Source organism: Anser brachyrhynchus (assembly GCF_964034855.1).
Source record: "Anser brachyrhynchus genome assembly, chromosome: 12".
In the NCBI taxonomy this organism is placed as follows: Eukaryota; Metazoa; Chordata; class Aves; order Anseriformes; family Anatidae; genus Anser; species Anser brachyrhynchus.
The window spans coordinates 2161035-2183886 of record NC_137707.1 but is presented as its reverse complement, the minus strand read 5'-3'; the positions used below and the strand labels follow the sequence as shown (position 1 = coordinate 2183886).

At 49.8% G+C, this 22852-nt stretch overlaps 1 protein-coding gene and 1 long non-coding RNA gene across 5 annotated transcripts in view; one reads left to right on the top strand and one right to left on the bottom strand.

Moving 5' to 3' along the window:
• ZNF469 (zinc finger protein 469) overlaps positions 1–22852 on the top strand; it is a 201070-nt gene that overhangs the window by 35574 nt on the left and 142644 nt on the right. Inside the window, exon 1 of one of the 4 annotated variants that reach the window (XM_080552050.1) lies at positions 12742–13896. The exons of the other annotated variants lie outside the window; for them this stretch is intronic. The gene's annotated coding sequence lies outside the window, so the exon portion shown is untranslated. Of the gene's footprint in view, positions 1–12741; positions 13897–22852 lie in introns of those variants that run through there. 4 annotated transcript variants of the gene reach the window in all.
• On the bottom strand, positions 11262–16515 carry LOC308176403. The gene is made up of 2 exons (XR_013938251.1): positions 13890–16515; positions 11262–12750 (listed from the first exon to the last, which is right to left on the bottom strand). It is a non-coding gene; the product is annotated as an uncharacterized lncRNA (long non-coding RNA).

Genomic DNA, 22852 nt, shown 5'->3' with positions numbered 1-22852 from the left:
GCCAGGGAATATTGGAGAGCGGCTCTGTGCGGCTGCCAGCAATCCCCGCAAGCCCGTAGGCCACCCTTCTTTGTGATGAAGTCATTGGAAGCAACAGAACGATTTGTCCGGGGAGTCAACCTGCTTCCAGAAGACCTGAAGGCAATAGTGAGTTGCTGGTCCACCTGGGGCCATGTTATAAGTAGGTATTTGTATTCTCGGCCATCTGTGAATACGGGTGCTAGCGATACTGCCTCGTTCCCCCCGATCGGCTCAAAGTTGCCAAGTTTTTGTGTTTTTTTTCTTTTTTCTCTCCCTTCCCTCCAGCAGAAGGCTCTCAGCTCTTCTTTCCTGGAGAATGAGGTGCTTAGTTCTGTCAGCACCACATGAACCATCCCTGCAGTAACAGACCTGCGTCCAAGGGGATGTAGGCGATGTGTTAGTACTTGTGGAAAAATCCCCTGGAGCTTCCAATCTTCACTAGATTTATTGAAAACAAAAAGTAGAGAAAGTTTTGTTCACGAAGCTCTGGAAAACACCACTGATAGTATCTTTTCAGGGCTATTTCCAACCTCCCACGTTAAAAGATGAGCTCAAGTACCAAGTTTTGGGCTTGGGTTTCCAGTTTTCCGGAGTTTTGGGACTCCAAACAGCGAAGGGATGTGGGTTTGAAATTATCTTTTGGCTTCTGTGGCACGGAGACTAGTGTGGAAGGAGTGACCAACCCTTCAGCAGCAGCTGATGGAGATGAGACCAGCACAGCAACCTGGAGCTGGTCCCCTTCTCCTGGGGAAGGACGGAGCCAGCTGCCCGGGCGACAGTCAGAGCTGCCGTGTGGTTTTGATGAGCTTCGCCTTCTGCTCTGAAGAAATCTGCAGCTTCTCATCGTCACTCCCAAAGAACTGGATCCATGCTGAAGAGCAACAATACATGGAAAATGGAATATTTTGCTTATTAAAGTAACTTGGAGTTCCAGCTCTGAGGTTGGCAACCAAACCTCGGAGAGGCTAAGGAGCTGGAGAGCACGGCGCTCCCCCTTCCAAAAGAAACCTCGGTGTGTGCCAGCACTTTTATTTATAATGTTAAAATAAGTTGAGTACATTAAAAGGTATTATTGAGGGAGCAGGACTTAAAATATATCATTTTTATGTTATTAGGCTGCTCAAAGCGAGGTGTCCTACTGCAGGCAGATAATCTGTCCCTCTGCCTGGATTCCACGCTGGAACTTACTGGAAGCTTTTCACCACAAGAATCCGAGCAAACTGATTATTTTCAAGAAACGAAAAGGGAGCTTGAAGAAAATAATATTGAAATACATAACCTCAAACCACGGTGGAGAAATTTCCTGACAGCGGTTCCATGTGTCATGACCACCTGATTGCTCCCGCTTTCATGGGGGGGCTTTAGCAGATGCCCGCAGGGGAGCTCAGCTGCCTGAGAGGGGCTTGGGGTGGGCTGCACCTGGAGCCGGGCGTTTGGCTGCACCCTCCCCTTCCTTCATTCCAACCTTGCTGCAGTGGGGGAGAGAGCAAGGGAAATCCTGAAGGAATCCAGCCGTTTCGAGAGCATCAGCTAATCGCCCCGACCTTTAGGAGCTGTTCCACCGCGTTAGCGTCCCGTGGTCGGAGCTGTGACATAAGGGAGCGCCGCTGTCTGGGAAAGGGCGCTGGGGGAATAAAGGTGTTGCAATGAAAGCCAGGATCTGCAGCCAGCTCCTCGGACGAGGAGGAGAGGGGGAAGATAGGCTTACCACATCCTGTCCGCGGGAGCGCTGAGCGTCGGGCTTGCTGAATATTTCATGTCAGGGAAAGGTCTCCGTGTCCAGCTGAATTCCCCACAGCGAGGAATTTCCGAGGGCTGATTTTTCACAGCGACGTGCGTGTGCTCGCTCGGCGAGCCCCGGGTTGTGCGCGTGCACGTGCCCAGCTTGACAGCTGCGCTCTCGTGCACGCGAGGGTGACCTAAAGGAGACTGTTTTGGGGCAGCGTGAGCGTGTTTTGGGTACGTGATGTGAACGCGGGTGTGCCCGCTGTGACACCAGGGCTTGGGCTCTCCTCGCTCATCTGGCAGCTCCCGTGGGAAAGGTGGCGCAGGGACGGGGCACGTAGGCAGGTGTGGGGCAGAAAATGTTCCCCTCGGGGAGGACCCCAGGCCATGCGGTGGGTTAATCCTGGTGCGTTCACAGGGGGGTGCAAAGCCTGAGTAGAGCCACGGTCGGTACTGCCGCAGTAACTGGCTGGATGTGACAGGGATAGCATGAAGGTATGTAAAGAGAGGACGCTCGCATGTAACGTGATCGGAAAGCAGCTGAGCTGTGTACAAAGGGAGCCCACGAAGTTAGAGAGGTGAGCAAAGCAAGAGGCACATCTCTGTAATGCAGGGGTGGTGAGGAATTCCTTGTTATTCGAGTGGGAGGAGGGCTGGGTGGGGAGAAGTGATGGAGGGGGTCTGGGGAGATAGTGCTGGCTCTGATCTGCCTCTGGTGCAGGCTGTCCGGCTTCCTCCAGACCTTCCCCATATCTCAGTCCCTTATGAGATGAGAATAAACTGTAAGGTTTTTGGCCAAAAAGGGCATTCCATGCAGACGTTGGAAGTTGTCTTTTTAAGCATCTATCTTCAACCCTGCATCCTGGTGAGACGCTTTCCGGGAGCTCCATTCAGCACTGTACAAGTTAGATAGTAGAGGGGGAAATGGCTTAGGAGATGGAGTGCTAAAAACTTCCCGTGACGGCTTTTTGGATGTGCTCTGTATGATTAAAAACATTATTCGATGCTGTCGCGGAAGTGCCCGGAGGCCACGGCTGGGATCTGTCATGCCGAGTGTGGCACCTACGCAGAACAAGAAGCAGAGTGCGAGCAGAGCAAAGTGCAAACGGGGTGAAGGAGAGCTACGGGGCGAGGAGGAAAGGGTGGGGAGGAGAAGGCAAAGTTGCAGGAGAAAGCTGTGTGTTGCTCAGGCCACCCAGCACCATCTTCCAGCAGGCTTCAGGTCTTCCCCTTTTCTTCTGGCTTTGATGCAGCTGTAGGAAGGGCACGTCCTCGAGGCTGGTCCCGACTTGGTTCTGTCTGGTGGCCGTATTTCCAGTCCCAAATGTTCCCGAAACCCAATAAACATTTCAGTCTTGGGGAACGGCAAAATAAGGCACTGCTGGCAGCGCTCTGCTGTTTTAAGTGGAAGTCGTGGTTTGTAGGTGTAAATAAATGGCTTGGGGAAGCTTTCAGACCACTTATGTATACAGAGGTCAAGTGAAGCTGTGAACACAAACTAAGAAGCAAAGGGGATCTGTCCATTAAAATCTGTTTGTCTACAAGCAGCCTGTGTTCCTGCAGAAAGGATTCTTTGAGCCCTCCCACCCCCATCAAACCACGTCGTGCCTCCCTTTGCTGCTTTCAGCTGCTGCAGTTTGCCTGCAGCTAAGCAAAGGATGCTGCAGGCGGCCAAAACCGCCAGCCTGGGGGGCTCTGCCAAAGGGCGAGCAGACCCCAGAGAAGGGATCGAGCTCCTCGGTGGCGGAGCAGTGCCCGTGGCTGGGTTTTCCTGGTGTGAGTGGGACTGATGCCAGCCTGGACAAGGGCAGCGTTGTGCTGGCTCTGCCCGGTGGCGCACCAGGAAGACGCGGCGGTTTGGCGTGTGCCAGCTCCCCCTGGCAGGGCTGGAGGGAGCTGTAGGGGATTTCTGGGCAGTCCTCAGCTTGAGACAGCCGAGCAAAGAGAGAGCAGCCAGGTGTGGGGCTCCTTTGGGACCCCCTGTGTCAGAGCAGCCAGGTGTGGGGCTCCTTTGGGACCCCCTGTGTCAGAGCAGCCAGGTGTGGGGCTCCTTTGGGACCCCCTGTGTCAGAGCAGCCAGGTGTGGGGCTCCTTTGGGACCCCCTGCATCAGAACAAGTATTTTGGGGGGGTGAATTGGGATGGGGGACTTCTGGAAAGCCATGGCTTGCAGAGCAGCTAGAAATGAGCTTTTACACGGGGACTGGGATGAATCCAACGGCTTGTCCGTCCTGTAGAAAGCCATTGCCGCAGCTGCTGTGATGCTTGTCGGTGGAGCCGGCCTAATTCAGCTGCTGAAGGTATGTGCAGACTGCATCCTTTGCTAGAACAGCATAGCTTCTTTCATGGTGGGCCTCCGTGTGGCTGTTTCACCCTCTTGCGGCAGGGGTACAGCACCCAGGGGAGCTTGGAGGTGTGCCCCTATAGGGCTGGGGGCCCTGCAGAACCCCCAAGAGCTCCCCATGGCACTCACCAACACTCAGCCCGAGCGCTTGAGCTAGCGCTGTGGCCAGAGCTTTGGCTTCAGCTTATTTCCAATAAAATAATGGAATGGAAATTAAAAAAAAAAAAAAAAAGAAAAGGATTTTGCTAACTGCTAAGACAACTCCCTCTGGGAGATGAGAATCCTGCTGTGCCTGACATCAGCAGCAGTAACAGCCCCGTCCTGCGATAGCTGCTGCCGAGGCACGCGCCAGCCTGGGGCCTGGCTCGCGGTCCCGCGGCCGAGGGGGTAAACGCACGCGAAGGGTGACCAGAGCGAGGGCTGGGATTCAGGAAAGCGGGCCAGTGCGTGTTCGTCTGACTCTGGAACGCTTCTGTATACAAACCATTTCGTTGTTTTCATTCCCCCACTGCAGAGCTGGCGCTAGGAGCACCAAACAGACAGGCCGTGCCGGGACTGCCTCTGACAGCCGCGCTCGCGGCGGGGCTCAGAGTCGCAGGGGTCGCTGCAACCTGAGTGCCTCCTGGTTAGCTCCCAGCGGGGATTTGTTTTTAAGGATATTTGACAGTTCTGAAAAAAATTTGGTTATTTATTTTTTTTTTGGCATGGAAGAAACATGCCAGGAATTGAGAAGTTGCCTGTGGTACCAGGGCGGGCACCGAAACGGCGCACGGGCAGAAGCTTGGTGCACAAGTGGCAGCTGGTGCTTGAGATGTCGGTGTCCCTGGTGGGTTGCTCTTCCCCAAGCTAAGCAGGGGGTGCGAATTAGCTCGCAGCACCTCTGGCGAGGATTCAGCTGCTCTAGCCGAGTCAGCAGTGCAGCTGGTGGGGGGCGTTTGTGGATCTGCTGAAGGGACTCAGCTGGGGAGGTGGCGGGAGGTGACCCCACCATCCACCATGGCAGCAGAGCAAGGCTCTGGTATGCTGGGTGAGCCCAGGCTCCCCCGAGAAAGCTGCTGGAGCTCTTCTCGTGTCAGCAAAATGCTTTGGCCTGGCCCTGAGGCTATTTTCCAGCTCCTTCCCTGAGCAGGCAGCGTGGACCAGTGGCTGCCCCAGCGTAAGTGCTTGGATTCACTTGGCTGCCCCAGGGGGTTTTGAGCAACATCTGCTTGTGAAATGGGATTTGCAGGAGGAGTTCTCTGGACCGAGCTCTCCGTGGCGCCCTGTGGGGGAGGCTGGTGCTTTCCTGGAGGTCCCTGAGCTCCCCCAGCTCTGCCTGGCTACGGCAGAGCCCTTCTCCAGTGCCAGATCCGCCACGAGCTTGGGGGGGGCCCCTCCAGTGGCTGATGGGGAAAGCCGACAAAAGCACCAAGCCTCGGAGCTGTTGGCGATCCAAACCAGCCTTTGGGCTGCTGAGGGGCAAGCTGCCTCGTTGCTTTGGCTTTAGCTGCCTCTGCCTATTGTGCCCAGGAAAGCTGTCCTTAAGAGCTGCTGTGGGTTTGCTGGGGCAGCTTGTTCTCGGTGGGACTTTTTCGAAGAAATTTGCCTGTCCTTTCTCTCTGGTGAACCAGCACCTTACTGCGTCCTCCAGGGGAGTCCTCTCAAAGGTCAAGAGGCATTTCTCCGGTTGCCTTCTCCAGGCCACCTGGGAGACTTTGATGTCTCCTAGGAATTTGGTCCGTACCTCTGGTGCAGCAGCTCCAGCGAATCCCTCCTTACTCACGCTTCTCTCCGTGGCCAACAAGAGCTAAATAAATGTTTTTCCACGCAGTCCTGCGAGGGCAGATGACTTGATGAGAGGACAGCAGGCTCGGCTGCAGGCCAGCCTGGGCTTTGTCAGTAGTGGGACTGTGGCTTACCCAAAAAGCTGTCCCAGGGCTTGGGGCTGCCTTGGAGAAAACAAATCACACCTGCCCTTGCTTCCTCTGCAGGACAGCGTAGTTAGTTTGCCTAAAATGTCACCAGCTTCTGGCACACCTTAGTGGTTCCTCCTCTGCACGAAGCAGCAGACCACCCGTCTGCGTTTCCTCCTTCCCGAAGCTCGGGGCTTTGGGCAGGAGGTGGGCTTTCATCGCAGCCTGGCTGTCCTCGCTCCCCCGGCGTGGAAAGGCCACGGGCAGAAAACCGATGTGAAGTGGAGCTTGGTGCTTCTCGTCTCATCGGGTTTGAACAAACGGTTAAATAAGGAAAGACTGAGGGAATAAAGACTGAGGGAATATAAGCTCGCTTTCTCTGTTACTATTTTTATTTCTCTTTTACTGTGTGGTCTGCTCATTTTGAAATTACAGTGTTTTCTTTCCCTCTTACCCTGATTTAGGGGAAAGGTTTGAGCTCCCCCCTATCCCCCACCCTCCCCTTGCTCCTTTAGATTGGCTCAGATCATCAATGGGAAAAATGAGGAGGTTTCTTAGGAATACTGTGTTCCCTCCTCATTTCCTGCCAGTTGGCATCCTTGCAACATCTCCGCTGCTGCATACTTTGGGGATGCAGTGAGATTTCTCCTGTTCTTTGAGGTTTGCTGCTATTTGCTTAAATTTCAGTGAGCTGCTCTGGACAAACACACGCGGATTTAATTGTGAGAAGCTAATGCTGAGATGAACTGTCTCTGGTTCTGTTTTCTTGGTCTCCTCTGTGTTTGCTTGGGAAGGCACGGGCTCTGCTTTGGGTTTGCAGCGATCCTTTCAGATAAGGTTAGGCGTGTTTTGTCTCTGAATCGCAGCAAACAAAACCTTTTGCATTTTTGGTTGTGTTCTGCAAGCTTTCCGAGCCTGACGGAGTGCTCCAGTGTGGCAGCTTGATCTTTTTTTTTTCCCCTCTTAATTTCCTAATCCAGCTGTTTTCAGCTGGTTTGCTCCTGCTAGCTGGGCTCCCAGATGCTCTCGGCAGCGTCTGGGTCGGTGTGGCTGGCTTTGGCTGCGTGGTCCTTGTTTGGAGCACCCCAAGGAAAAGGCTCCTGGTGGCAAACACTCAAGTGTCCTTTTCCTCCTTAGTCCAGGTGGCTCTAGAACAGCCGTGGTGCAAATATCACATCTGCCAAAATGCCTCCTGTCCTTCGGGGTGGTCTTACAGCTCGTGAGGTCCCTCGTCCCGGCAGCCAGGAGCGGCTAAGGAAGGTGCCAGTGCTGGTGGCCCTTTCCCGGGGGTGCGCGAAGGCTCTCCGGCTCGTTTCTCGTAACCCCCTGAAGGGCAGCCTCCTTGGGCTGTATTGATGTGGGTTGGGTTTGGAGAGGCCATTAGCTCTGTATACCATTACCAGTTCCCAGAGCCTGGAAGGAAACCAAGTTCTTTCGATGGTGAGTCACCTCGCTAGGAGCGCAGCCTCGAGCCCGGCGCTCGTGCCCTGCATTAGGGCAAGTCACTTTAACGAATTTAATAGCCCATCACTTGGTTCCTCAAGTAAATCTGAAGATGCTTCTGGTACTGATGCAGCAAAGGCTCCATGGAAAAAAAAAATGCTGGCAACAAGTGCTGCACAATAAATGTCTTCAAAGTCTTCAGCATCCTATTGCAGCCTCTCAAAGCATTGAGACCAGCCGTAATCAGCAAAGGGTGGAGGGAAGGAAGAAACACGTTTCCTTAAGGAAGTTAATTGTCAGATCCGGAGCACATTTGAGCATGGATCCAGCTCTGGAAGAACAAATTCCATGGGTTGGCCTGTCAGGAAGTCTTAAGGATTAATTGGGATTTAGACTTTGGCGTAGAGCTCTTTTTTGGCTTAGGTTTCTTCTCAGGAAAATATTGATTTGGTAATTCATCACCGCTTCGTGGGGGTTGTGAGGACTAACGAAGTGATACTTGAATGCAAAAAGACTGTAATAAAGCTTTGCATTTGAATAGGAAATTAGCTTATTTCTTTTCTCTAACCTTCCTATGATATATAGTTCTGTGATATACAGCTGCCCTGGGTTCTCCTGTAATTAGCGATACGCACGCAGTGTGTCTCATTGATGGAAAGCAGGAGGTGCAGTGACATCATTGCCCTGCCTTCCCTTGCGGAAATTTAATCTGACTTAACAGAAGTAATCTTTTCCTTTTTTTTATTAATTTATTTATCTTGTTTGCACAAAGTCCTTACCCCTCTTTTTCAGCATGGACAAGATTTGAATGCAGATTGGAAAGTGATAAAAGCATTAGGTCACTGTCACTTACTCTTCATCTTTCTTTCCTCTCAGTTGGGCTGCATCCTTTCCTGATTGCATCCTTTTTTCTCTGTCCTGTTTCTAACCAGATATTTATCGCTTCTAATAAAGTTGAATGCATCCACTAAGCATAAAAATAAGCCTTGTAAAGAAGATTCTAGGTGAAGCCTTGGTTCCTGTGAGCCAGCCCCTCTGAGATGTTGGCTCATAAATGGATGATGACTGTAAATAGCTGGAAAAAAAAACTAAAATGGTTTTTCTTGAAAAGTTTCTGCATCTCATAAAAAAAGCCCTGTATGGGGTGAGTAACAGTGTACTTGAGGAAACTTACATGGAACGGTGTCTATCAAAAATGTTACTAAAAGGAGAGGCAATTTTAAATTTTGATATTGTCAGAAATTTAAATACTAAATGTTGACTGGACGGTAAGCTAGCATTATGCAAAGAAAAGTGCATAATTTGTAGCTGCTTTGAAATTTCCATGTTTTTATCAATACTGATGTTTAAAAAGAAAAAAAAGCTGTTCCATGGGAATCTTCTGTTTAAAAGCTTTTGGTTTGCTTGTACTAAGGGTGTCCCCAAACCCTCCCAATAACTTGCTATTTGATTCTGTTACGTGGTTGAGGAAAACTTCCTCCTCCTCCTGTCTTCTTTAGTCCTTCATTTCTTCAGTTTTCTTTTCCTCCTGTCCATGACCTTGCTGCAATCACATTTTATTTTAAAGTCCTTTCTTCTCCCGTCACCGATGAGCTAGTAATTCAGGTCTGAAGTTGAGCTGAGTACATTTGGAAGCAGGCTCATGTTTTGTCTTACTTAGCAAGTTCCCCAACCAGACTGGATTTGATCGTGGATAGGGGGATCCAGTTTCTTTGCATAAAGCATCTTGACAATTTGCCAGCAGAAGGACCTCACAGCTTGGGTCGACGATATTTATAGGCTAAAAGGTATACAAGAATAACTTTCTCTTGCACGCTATCCTGAAATCTCTTTTCTGCTATGAAGTCAACTGCCTGAACAACAGCAAGGCTATAAAATGTCTGCTACTATAACCCCGTGATAGACCTCCATGGCTTGTAAGAGGACCTTTTCACACAATAATTCAAACTTAGCAGACTTGTGGTCACAGTGGTTTTTGCCCGTAGGACACATGAACCGTTGTTTGAAGGTAAAAAAGGTACTCGTGGTAAATTGTGCTGCGCTTTCCTGCGTCTCCGATTAATTCTTTGCACAGGCAGGGCTCTGTCTTTTCTCATGGCTTCTTGTAAAGCATTCTGCAGCTGAACCTTCTGTGGTTTCAACCATGTGTGCAAGCGCTAGCGGCTCGAATTCCGAGTGTGCTAGACCCGTCCTTCAGAAAACGCTACTGAGCAGATCCACCAAGCCTCGTGGACACCAACGTAGGTGTAAGGACAGCAGCTCATAGGGTAAGAGCTGGTGCTCGTGAGGCAGATCTCTGGTGCTTTGCTGCTGTTTGCATGCCCTCATAAAGTTTAAATTTAGAAGCCTGCACGAGTGCTGTGTTATATTGACATTTATACTGCACTGCACGTGGGAGCACCCCATCCCTGAAGTGCTTTCAGACTGTAGCTTGGCTTCGTGTGCTGTGGATGTGTGTGTGCGTGCACATGAAAACAGACCGGGAACAGAGTGCCAGGGGCTGGTTTTTTATTTTATTCTTTCAGACACTGCAGCAAGAGGCTGGGGATGGCTTGGGCTGGAGCTGGCGTCGATGTTATGAGCATCCTGAGCCTGGGGAACGCCTGTGTCCCAAATCCGTGTGGTGCGGGGAGCCTCTTTGCGTTTCTAGACTGGATAAAGCTCCTCAGAAAACCTCTTTCTTAGAGTATTTTCTAATTTCCTGGATTCCCAGAGAGGGGTAGAAGTTTACAAGCTCAAAAGTAAATGGGTTTTCTAACCTCAAAAAAATGTCTGTCTTCAGTCGAAATGCTGGCGATAAAAGATTTTCAGGGCGTGGGTCATTTTTCTGAACTGTCTGCTCATCCTAACAAGCTGTGTCCAAAGAAAAATGTGTAGTTTTGAGCTATAAAAACATGCATCTTGTGAAGAACCAAGCAGGGAGACATGTTGCTGCTCTTTTCTTCCAGCTAACATGTTTGTGCTGGGTTCCCAAGTACTTCTGAGGAATAACAGCCCAGCAGATGTTGCGAATGGCTCAGCACTTGAACAAATGAACCTTTGATCTACGCCTTGTTCATAAAACTGCGCCCGGTCAATGGCATGTCAGGAACCAACCCAATCCCAAAAGCATGCTGCTCAGGGGTGACCGAAGTGTGTGGTTCTGCTGGCTGGGATGCATCTGTTTGCAGCAGCTTTCAGCTTTTGCTTTTCCCCTCCTGCAAGGGCCAGCGTCTTTGCGTTTCTGTAGATCTTAGCTGGCAATGGTGCAGGAGAAGAAGGGTGAGTTCAGGAGCCCTTGAGCAGAGCTGACAATTCAGGACAGCAGGAGGAAGAAAAGACGTTTTTAGTGTTCTGGGAGCTTCTTGCGATGAGGGTCTGGCTACTGCCTGCACCATTTCTGCCTAAGCCTTGGTGGGGACTCGGAGGCAGCGATGCTCAGCAGGCGGTGCTGGCTGGGACAGGCACTTGGATGAGCCCCACACGAGCACTCTGCCTTTTGAACCCTCTGCCTCTTCACTTCTGCTGCATTATTGGCTTTAGCAAGCAGCTGCCTCTGCCTAAATATAGCTTGAAATCTCTGTGCTCCTTCCTGTTGTGGACAGGCTCCTCGCAAATGGATTTTAGGGGTAGGTTGTTCGGTGTAGAAAGGGAAGAACTAGGAAGAAAAATTATTCTCTCCTTCGTGCTCAGGTTTGGTTTAATCATGTTGTAAGTGAAGCTTGTTCCGCAAACTTTCTTTTTATATCTGTAGTGGGCTACTGCAAGTAAAACACAAGTTTTTGAACACAACGTTGTAAGCACTATTAGAAGTCCTGCATAACAAAAACCAAACAATACAGGGACAGTCGGTCAGTGTGTAGCATAAATTGTCCTCATGCATCACTCCTAGGGATGCTTTCAGATTTGCTTTGGATGAGAATTTTTTTCACTGGCATTAGTTAAAAATGTTTCCACAGGTACCAGTCACAGGTACTACTTTGTATGTGTCTTTTTTTTAAAGGCTAACTCAGTATTTTTTGAAAATGCTGTAATTCTTTGAGTGGAAAATGAATGGTACGTAGGTGGGAGAATAGAAAAGTGACTAGGTGTTCATCTTATTCATATTTACTTAGCTTGAAACTGAGGATAAAGTGTAGGTTTATAAGTTTTCCCTAGTGGACATCAGCTGTCAGTGCACAATCTGGCGATAACGCTAGGGGAGCCTCACGAGGGCTGAGTGCCTTGCAGGATTTCAGCTATCTTCCTTCAAGTGAGAAGGAAAAATCCCTTTAGTCAAGCTTTCAGACTTTAACTCACAAAGGGGCAGCTAAGTTTTTGACTTGGGGATCCCATGTGTTTGGGAGTGGCTTCCAGTTTTCTGCTCTTATTATTAAAAATTAGTTCTTCTCATTTGAATTGGTAGAGGAAAAGGCAGAATTAAGGTGGTGATGCAGCTAAGATCGCTTTCGCTTTTCTCTGAGCATCCAAATCTTCTGCACTCTTGTGAAAATGAGGTATTTCCTGGTGTCTTCTGGGCTGCCATCAGATGTTAACAGCTGAGCAATGCTGGATGACTTGCATGTTAATGAATCAGAAGAAAACACAGGATTCCTCCTCTTAAGTCCATGGGCTCTCCTTAGCTTCACGCCTGTGCACAGAAGCGTGGAATGGGAAATTGCCTCAGAAGGGAAAATTGTCTTCTGATTAGAGACAGGAGGTGGAAACTGGAGCTACGGGCTCGGTTTTCAGCCTGCCACTGGTGTGCCGTGTGGCCCTGGGCACATCATTCCCCCTTCCTGCGCTGCTTTTCATCCTACAGAAATGCAGCTGATGGCTCTTGGCTTTGGGGCACGGACCTCGTTCCCATCGTTACCCTCTTGCAAGTCCCCAATAACAAATACCGGTGCGTGCAAAAATAAAAAAGGGAGAGGAGAAGTGTGCCTTCTTTTAACCAGCTCTGATTTAAGTCTTTCATCAGAACATCCTCTTCAGCAGCTGAGCCCTCTCCTGAGAGCACTTTCCACACCCCCTCTCCTTCCTGCAAGGCGAACGCTCTCCTTGCAGATGGCAGTTGTTTGCTTTGTGGTTACTGATGTATGGAGCAATTTAGGGAGGAGGGAAAATAAAACCTCCTCAACCTTTCCTTTTTTAGGTTTAGTGGGAGTAATCACTGCATCCATTCATCTTGTGTGTTTACCGAAGCCGTCGCAGTGCTCGCAGGGCTGCGGTGAGATGTGAGCTCCCATCAGGTCGAATCTCTCTGGTTTTGGTGGAGCTCAAAGGCTGGCGTGGAGCATGGGCATGATCAGGAGGCTGTTTGTAAATGCAAGCTGTAAGCCTGGGTAGGAGGGACAGGCGGCCGGAGCTGTTGGTAGAAGTGGGAGAGCCCTCTGTGAGCATCCAGCTGTGGGGAAGGGGTTGGGGCACGTGGAGAGGAATTGGGAAATGAATGGTGAGTTGTGGAGGTGGGGCTGGGGTTGATCTCAAAAGGAGCCTGAGGTTCCCTTCACCATCGTGCCCTCTTACTGTCTTCCTTGGTCTGGGAGGAATTGCTCTCCCTGCGTGGTTCCCCATGGTTAGCAATGGTGTCCCTTCTCCTGGTGGTACTGGGCCTGCTGCCTCCGAGGATAATGCTCTTGGTTGGGCTTTTTGGGTAGAGAAAGGGGCAGGATAAACCCAGGGGGTGGTGAGCACCGTGGGCTTCCAAACCCTCCAACCAAGGCACCTCTTCTGTGACAAGAGGATGGAGCATTACATTAAAGCTCCTGGTGGTGTCTCACTGACCCCTATCGGACGTGGCGTTGGGGTGATGCAGCCACGTGGCTGGCCTGGTCACGCTGTCAAAGGACAGCACTGGGCACCCCAGGCGCTTTGTGCTAGGGGCTCAGAGGGGCGCCACGCCACGATAGGCTCTGTGTAGGCTCTGGATAGGCTCCTGTAAGACAGAAAGACGCTTACGTGCCAGGGAGTGTTTGTGGGATGACACGGGCGCTGACTGTGCCATAGCTCCTCTAGAGATGCTGAAGCCCAGGATGGGCTGAGCTGCAACGGGCTTGGTTAGGGGAAAAGTGGGGGAGTGGAGAGGCTGTCAGCACCGCTGGGCTCTCCGAGGACCATGCAGCGATGATGTGTCTTCCCGCGGCCATAGCTGGAGGTCCCCGCTCCTGCCAGTGACCGTGGACGCTTTGCGGCAGGGCTGAGTGGGCAGGATGGGAGCGATCCCAGGGGCTGCAGCAGCCTTCCGGATCGCCCACCGCTTGCGTCAGCTGGCTGCGCAGCCCTCGTCTGGCAAATAAGCGGGGATCCGGCGACGGGGATGCTGTAATAAAGAGCAAACGTGGCCTAGGAGCTGCCTCGGGATCTAGAGCTGGAAGCCAAGCTGCGGCGCTGCGGCGTTCCCGGAGAGGAATCTGGGACGGAGAACCAGGAGGATCCCATGGGATCCCGTCGCCCAGAGGTGAAAGCAAGGAAGAACGGAGCTGCAAGAAATAAGAGGGCACTGACCTTCAAGGTGAGGGTCTTCCGTGGCTTTGCTGTGGACCACCAAGCCCTGCCACCCACTCGGCAACTGGAAACCTCCGTGCTCGGGAGCACCGGGAGGTCGGAGCGAGCCCTGCATGCTCAGGGCTGTACACCCCAGGGTCGGCCGTGTCCATGCCCCCCGTCCCACCTACTTCTCCCAAATATTTGGGGGGGGAGAGCTCAACGGGGCTTGGCCCTCTTCCTATCAGCCCGCGGGATCTGCGAGCTTGTTCCTGGAGGGAGCAGGCGGTGAGGGGGAGTTGGGATGGCTTTGGCAGTTTTCTGGCGGGGATTTTTTTTGTGTGTGTGTGTGTGTTTTGGGGTTTTGTTTGTTTGTTTGGTCTTAATGGGTTTTCTCTGTTTCCAGCTGGAGCCTTGCCCAGCGGTTGTGGGGGTGTTTGTGTTTGGGGGAGCTGTGGAATCAAAGGATCTTTGTGCTCTTCACCCTTGCTGTGAAATGCAAACGTGTGCATGCTTTGCAAGTCTAGCTGAAGGGTTTTTTTGTTGTTTTTTTGAAAAAAAGCCCCCAATTCGTGTTGTTTTTCTTTAGAAATACACACCTATTTGCCATACTGAAGTATATGCTGATTTTAGCTATATATATACACACACAGACAGATATATAGCTATTGTTCAATCTGAGAGAAGAAAAGAAGAAAAAGGCAGTCTTCTGGAAGTGCTTTAAAACAGATCAAGACACTAAATTATGCATGGCTTTTCCTCTCAGAATTCATTACAGCACTTTTCTCCTTAATCCTCTTCCTGTGTCCGACAGTGTAAAATAAGGATCCAGCTCCGCGCTGCCTCTCACAAACCGAGCAGTAATTCTCAGACGGGGTTTTGAGGATGGAATTTGGGGTTTTCTGGATGTGCGTCCATTTATTTGCATATACAAGTTGAAGTTGCGTTAGGGTCTTAATTGTTCTCATTGCATGCCTTTGTGCAAAATACCTGTGAGCAAAAGAGCAGACAGAGTTTGAGGATGGTTCTGCTTTTGAAATTTGGATGCTTTGCAGTGATGGCTTCCAACCTGAAGCAGGGATTTGAGTGCTTTAAAAAAAAAAGGGGGGGGGGAACAAAACCAGCCCCTCCAAGCTAAAACAATAAAACAACAACAAAAAACCACCTAAGACCTGATCAGTACACAGCTTTACTCCAGAATGCCTACTTTTTCAGAGGGGTTTTATGCACTGAATGAAGCAACTCAAAAGCCTTGAGTTCTTTTCAAATCTTTACACTTTTCGTGTTCCTTATATTGTTTGATTTCACGTGGATGCATGCCTTGTGTTGTCTGTAACAGAAGCAAACACGTTTGTGATTATCAGTATTGTGATGATGGACTTGAAGGTTCGTTATAGCCTGCAGGAGACAAGAGCTGGATTTTTGTCCTCCAATATGTTGTTAAACCTGTTGTGGCTTTAAAACATCACAGTAGGTCAAGCTTGATAAAGATTGCAGATCAGGTGAAACGTTTTAGCCCCGTTCAGCTGATTTTGTAGCCCATGGGGTTGCAGCCATGCATGGTTGTAGAACTGGGCAGGAACCAGGATCCATCAAGCGGTCAGCGTGCAAGACTTTGCCTCTGTGCGAGTCTCTGGGCCTCCCTGGGCTCTGCCACTGCCTCCAGACTGGAGACTGCCGCGGTCTTTTGCTCATAGGCCCTGGCTGAAACTGGGAAATTGGGAGACAACCGAGATAACAAAATCCTGGTAGGGAACGGACTGATGAGGAGCGAGCAACGGGAGCTCAGCCGCGCTTCCAAGAAACACGACGTGCCCTGGTTTTGGGGGGGTGTTTGTGGGGTGCTGAGGAGCATTCGGATGCAGCAACGATGCAACTCGCCTCAATTCCTTAGAGAGACATCCTCATTTTCCCAATTTCACAAGCCACGTTTCCTAGCTTCCTGAGACAAGAAAGGCTGGGTCGTGCCGGTTTGAAGTGACAAATGCCATACGCATTGCTAAAGGATGCTGCGTCTGAGAGGCACTGACTCTGGGTGACGAGGCTTTAAAACAAGCTGTTGTTTTCCCACGGTGATTTTTTTGTCTCGCTGTTGCTAGTAGCTCAGAAGTTAGCTGGATTAGCTGTGAGTCAGATAAAATCTGGATGGGCTGAAGGCTGAGGGATTCTCTCTCTTTGGGAAAAAATCTGGCTCAGATTAAGTTGCTATTTACATTTCTAATGCAAAGGTACTTGCGGTCCAACTAAAACTGTGAAAACTTTTCACATTCTTGACATCCCAGGGAAAGCAATTTAAGAAAATAGCGATGTTTTTAATGGTCTTTTTATTAAAAGGCAATTCTTCGACCATAAAAAAAAAAAAAAAAAATCTGCAAAAACCTGTCAGCGTTTGCTCGAAACATCCTGTGCTGTTCCTGGTCTCGGATTCTGCTGGGAAGCAGTTAAGTGAGACCTGCTGACCTCCTGATGGTGATTTACTGCCCACCTGGATGGAGAGGAAATGGCAAGGGTCTTTGGAGAGATGATTGCAGCCTGTGGGATGAGCAGTTTAGAGGGAGGATCCCCACAAGCACCCATGGCTGGAAGTGGGCTGGAGCTGAATTTATCTTCTTTTAACTTTGCTTATTAACGAGAACACCCCACCCCTCTCCCCTAGGACATGTTGTTCTACGAAAGGATGAGAAAAGCATCGACTTTTTGCTGCATCTAGTGCTTAAATGCCTGTTCTGCGTGTGGAGGAGCAGAGCCGAGAGGTCTTCTCTGCCTTGGAAAGGGAACTGGGAACTCTCTGCTCGGGGTGATGCTGCCTTGTACTGGCCACTCCTGAAGCAATTTGTCACTGCATACCGCAGAGCATCCCAGGGACCGCACGTGTTTGCTTTGAGATCCATTTGCTATCTTCATTGTACCTATATGTTATAGCAGACAGTTTTATCTTCGTTGAATCACAGAGCACTAGTGCAATAAGCACAACAAATAATTTGTGCGTGCAGAAAGTCCCGAGGGTCCTACTAAAGCCCTTAATCAGCGTCTGGGTCTTGTTCTACTGCTATGCTAATACGACTTGCTGTTTTGAATAGTTTCTGTTTTCCCTGGATATATCTTCCCTGAAAGGATGGAGGCTGCGTGCTTTAACTCGAGCATTTCTGACTTACAATGAGACAGAGCTGGGTTTTGGGGGCTAGGGAGCAACTGCTTCTGCTGTTCCAAAAAGGTTCTCAGCAATCTGAAAGGGATTTTTCTCAGTAAATGTTTATTTCTTCAAGGGTGAAACTAGGTGACCTATATTCCATCTAAGGGATGCATGGCAGATAGGGATTCTGCAGAGGAAGGAGTTTCACCACTGATGAATAATAATCAAATCAAAGAGGGAAACCACATATAACTCTTGATCCCTTTCGGACTCTAACTGTTCCCAGAAGTGAGCGTGACTAATAGGTTTTTCTCCAGGGCAAGCTGAGTATTTTGCTGCAATAAAAATAAAACCCAGAAGCCCGGACTGATATGTGTGACATGAGTCATCTCCAGACTTCTGTAACTCTGTCGTGCTCTGGGGGATCAGGCAGCAGATCCCCGCTGAGCGGTGCTGCGAGGGGCACAGGAGGGCACAGGAAGCCCCGCTGTGAGATAAATAACAACTGCGGGGTGCCTAAACCCTGCTCGATTCTGCTTTGACTCACGGGTTGGTTTATCGGGGTGTATTAGCAAGATAGAAGCACGGGGGACTGGTTTCTTGATGATTTGAAGGGTTGGTTTTTATGGCTGGGATTGCTGCCTTGCATGGCCCTAAGCAATGTGTGGCCTCCCACCCTTCTGGGAGCTGCTGGTGGAGGTCACTGGAATGGCTGGGGGGAATTGGGACAGCAAAAATGGGGTGGTTTTGCAGGGAGTTGTAATAATGGACCAGTGAAAATTGAACTCTACTGGGCAATAACAGGAAAGCTGAGCAACGGGACAGGGCAGCGATGCGCGCGCCTTCTCAGTGCGATGCTCTCCGTGAGCAGCAGTGGCACCCAGCAAGACAAACGAGGGAAAGATCTGAGAGTTTGGGTCTTTTCTCAGCCATGCCCAGGCTGTGCACTGGCTTTTTGCAACCGGCTTTTAAGGGATTTAACCCAAACAGAACAAATAGAGGTCTAAGTTGAGCTGACCGATCCCAAGTTGGCGCTCTGGAGGAGCGCAGGTCGTTTCACACTTTCGGGTGGGAACCATGTGAAAAAGAAGGGGAAAGGTCGCGTGATTTCCACCAAAAACCAGGCAGGAGCTGATGTGTTGGACGGCGCTGTGCTTGAGTCATTGAGTTTGGTTCCAAGAGAAATGAGCTGGAATCGCAATCGGCGCAAACCACAACCGAGCGAAGGTACTGTGCCAACGCCAAAAACGGGGGAAGGAGCCAGGCTCTGCACGGGGTGGGCTGAATTTAGGCTGAGAGGTAACGCACGGGAGGCCTCTGCTCGCCTCCGTAAGGGCACTTGGGACGGTGACCTTGAGGGCACTGATTTATAGTGACACAATTAAAATGCACTTAGTGAATAGGATTATCCATCTTATTCCTTTAAGCAAAAGCAGAATAAGGTCTTTCCAATAACCGCCTGTGAAATGTGTCTCGGCGTAGATAAAAATGAAGTCAAAAAAAATTTCCAGTAATTTTCAGTTGTATAATACTGAACGTATTGATTACTTCTTGCCAAAAACCCTGATAAGACCTCTATATGTTTTTCTTTTAATTAAAACTATGATTTTTATGTACAAACATAATATTTGTGCCATATTGTTCTTTATGAAATATTACATCACTTTAAAATTTGTTCCTGGTTCAGGCACTGAATTCCCAGCGGGAGGCAAGCAGATCTTTTAAAGAGCATTCTCCAGTCGTTCTCTGAAATATGTCTTCAGATATCGAGGCCCAATGCCTGATCATAAATATTTCTGGGGTTTTAAGACGCTGTGAGGATCCTGGATTCCTCTGCTGGTTTAGTTGCTTGTGTTTATAATTGCAAGAGAAACATAAACTTAATCTCTGCTGCACGTACGTAAATGGAGGAGCTCTATACCTTCAATAATGGTTTTCTTTGCATAAAAAGTAGCAGGATTATTTACAGGCAGTTACTGAATCTCTCGTCCTTTAAAGCAGCACTACTCTTGATTTTTGTGTAATTGATGCCTGTGGCACCAAGCCCACCCTGTTCCTGGAAAATCACCTTGGCGTGGTCAGAAGTGGCTGGTTTGGATGGTGATCGTTGCCCAGCCTGAGCGCTGCTGCAGGTGGGGGCTTTCTGGAAGCCCAGCAGCGAGGAGGGGAGGGGGATGTAACCTGTGCTCTGCTTCCTGCCGTGCCATGGGGATGAGTTTGTGCCTTCCCCATGGTTTTGGTTTCTCCTGCGTGTTCTCCGTGCCCGTTACAGGACAAACGTTAGGAAATGTTTCTCCAGGACATGGCAGCCACGAGCTGCTGCTGCTTTCTTAATGCAGCTGAGCCTTGCTCAGCTCCTCGTGTTTGCAGCCTTACGGTGCGCTTGCTGAAGTCTCCAGCGAAGCTGGGGCTCTGTCCTGGTCCTCCAGGGCTCTCACCTGTGTCCGTGCTCTGCTTCTGGCATCCTTGTCCCTTGTCGTAACCTATATTGTGGTTCTTTCTCTCGTTACTTCTCCAACCTCTCTCAGACCTACTTCCCTTCCTCCTTTAGAAACTTTATCTATTTCTCTCTGACCTTTTATTTTAATTCTTTTACCCCCTTTGTTGCTGCCTTTCAAGCTTGGGGAAAATTTCTGCTAATGTTTTCAAATCCATTTCGTCTTCCCTCTCGCTTGCCAGGCTGCAGCCAGGTTTCAGGCCCTGCTGAGCAAACTGCCCGGTTTCGTAGCATCCTCGAGTCCCCATCCCCTGCGCCCTGTGCCATCGCTTCACCCAGTTAGCAAACGTCCTGGGTCAGGGGCCACCGCTCTGGGCTGTGCTTGGAAAGCACCTCGCACAACACCCCCTGCCCCAAGAGCTTTCTGGTTCCCCCGATACACCGATGGCTGCACAACCCTCGCGTGGAAGGTGTAGGTGTGACTGACAGCAGCGGGCACAGGTCCAGGGAGGTTTCCAGGGTGTAGCTCGGGAAATGCTTGGCTCGATCGCTCCAGGTGAAAGACGTGTTAGAAACCTGAGACTGCACCACTGCAAACATGCCTCGGGTTCCCTTTCTTTGACCTTTCAGCGTTGCTCCGCTGAGCAAACCAGGCAAAGCTTTCCTTCTGTGCTCTGCTGTGTCTGGCCCAAACCTAAAATAAATCATATATATAACGTGTGTGTTTATATAATGATTAAACTGAAGAGTGTCCAGAATAGATGGTGGTTGATAAAGTGTTGCCAGCGTGATGCCTTTATGATAATCATCTCGTGCTCATCAAAGAGTCCTCAGGCAGACACGTGTGTGCTGTTGAAAGAGAATTATGCAAGCTTGTTACTCAGCTGCTTGTCTGCAGGTGTAACCTGGCTGATTCACTGCAACTCCTGTTCTGCAAACTGAAACGTTTGGCAAGATTAATGGGAAAAATCCCTTCGTTGCAAACTTAATGGCTTCAAAACTGCTAAGCTTGCTTATTAGGAAGCATTAAAAAGCATTGACGGACAAGTCTTCAGAGATTGCTTGCCTTGGATAAGAATCTGCTACTTGGATTATAGAGAGCTTACACAAATGTCAACCTATTGTGCTCGCAAGCCTGGGATGCGATTTATGGATCAGCCAAAGTTGTCAGCTCCGGATCCAAAACTGAATGTGCCCATATGACAAAAAGTTGTCGGCCTTCCAAATCGTAGTTTGTTCTGTGTCCCGTCTCGAGCACATCTGAAACGTGTTTTTCCACTCGCTGGTTGTCGAGGAGTCCAAACTTGCTTTATGAGAATATTTGTGTTCCAAAACTGGGCTTGATGTGGGCACGCACCGTTTGCAGATTGACAGAGGTTAACCCTAGTACCTGTATGGAACTGGCTCCGGTCTCCCGGGTCCTTGTCCAGATCTCTAGCTACGTGGCTGATTTCCTCCTGAAGTTAAATCTCTGTTGTGCTTTGGCTTGGACGTGCTGATGTCTGCAGCAGCAGACTTAGATGTTAAAGTATTTCCAGTTTTGGAGGTGTTGGTAGGTGGAGTTTCTTTTCCTGTAAGAGGAGAGATGGACAAAAGTGAAGCTGAACTTCAGTTGTTTGGTTTGGATTTCGTATCCAGTTTAAGGATATTTGGATCCGATCCTTTGGTCTAGACCCATCTCCCTTGGAAATGTTAATGAATTTTGGTGATAGCCTAGACGCATGCAGCGTTTGGGAGAGGGGCCAGGCAAACCTCTGGAGCGCTGCTGCAAGGCGAGCTTTGGGAATCTGTCTCTGCAAACCTCCTTAGAAAGACCCAAACCTCTCTAATTTCAACAACTCCCGTTGTCAGCGTCAGGCAATGGGTTTCCAATGAGACTGGTGAACGTCGGAGTCAGAAATCGAGACAACTTGGCTGCTGCTTGGTGCTGTTTTATGTCAAGCAGACTAATGTAGGGTTCCTTGAATATAGTCTCTCTCCATCTCGCACTGCCTGAAAAGCCACATTAACACGTTCAGAAGAAACAACTTCTGAAAAGCCCGATGTTCTGTGGCTGCATTGACACTGTAGAGAGCTGGGTCTGCGCCAGGAGCTTATGCAAACAACCAGAACCTCAATTCTAACAGGCAGGAAGATGACAAAGATTTAAGTGTTTTTTTTCTTTTTTTTAAAAAATTTTTTTCAGTGGCAGAATTCCCGACAACAGCGCTCCTCGTGGTGGCTCGTTCTGAGAACCGGAGCGCTGCCAGACTTGCCAGTTCAGGTCACATCCATAGGGCTGGGAGGCTTTAAAATTCTTTAAGTGCTGTTGACTAGGGAAGGTGGTTTATTTTTTTTTTTTCTTTTCCTTTTTTTTTTCCCCCTCCCCTTCTGTTTAGCATGACAGCTCGGGTTCAGCTCTGTTCGTTGGATGCATGTTTGTCCCTGGATAGAACCAGTTCCCAGGAATGTCTTTAGGATTTTTATGAAGTCGGTTTGAAATGCCCCCTATGGGATGTGGATTCTGGCTATCACTGGTCTGGTAATTCTTGGGCAACCAAGCCTCTCTCTAGCTATTCAGTTGGGTTTCCTATGATGTTATCTATCATATATAAATAAACGCGCATAAAATTAAGAGATGTAGCTGAAGGGGGACATGGGGCATGCCTGCCTCGTGTGGACACAAGCTGAGGTTCCGGGGGCATGCAGTGGGTGGTGCGGGGGCTGTTGAGCTGCATGCGGAGATGCTGGGCTGGGTGTTGAAAGCCCAGGCAGATGTCGTCGTCTTGGCTCCAGAAGTAGCTCAGATCTCTTTTCCCATCAGGATGCTGCTGGACGTGGACATACCCCACTGCTCTTTGAAGTATTGCTAAGCAAGGCTCATCAGCAGGCCTGGAAAGCAACTGGGAGCTTGGGCGCGTGGTGGGGCTCTTCTCCTGGGAAGGAAGGAGAGGGAGAACGCTGCTTTCCCAAATGGCAGCAAAGTTCAGAGGCTTCCTCTCAGCCATGTGTTATCGGAATATAATGTTCCGACCGACAGCTCAGCGAATGCATCAGACCTGGGCAAGCCTCGTGTGATGGCTTGTGTTTTTCCCCCCGATGAGTCAGGCCGTGGAGAACAAATAGTTTTTGCACTGCCCCAGCGCTGCGGCTCTTCGGCCGCTCGTGTGCTCCTGGAGGGAGGCTCCGGGTCAGCTGCGATTTTTGCTTGGTTTCTCACTGATTTTTGAAATTGTTTCTCATTTTTGTGGTGGTTTTGAGGCTTGGGTGGGGAGGTATTAAAGCATGAAGCATTGCAACTGGCTTGAAGTCCTTTTTTTAACACATGCCGTACCCCCCACGCCAAGGCTTTGGAGGCTCTGGGGATGGTGCTGTGAGCGCTCAGCATCTCCCCTGGGCCTGCAGGCATCTCGGAGCTGTTCTTGGCCGTGTCTG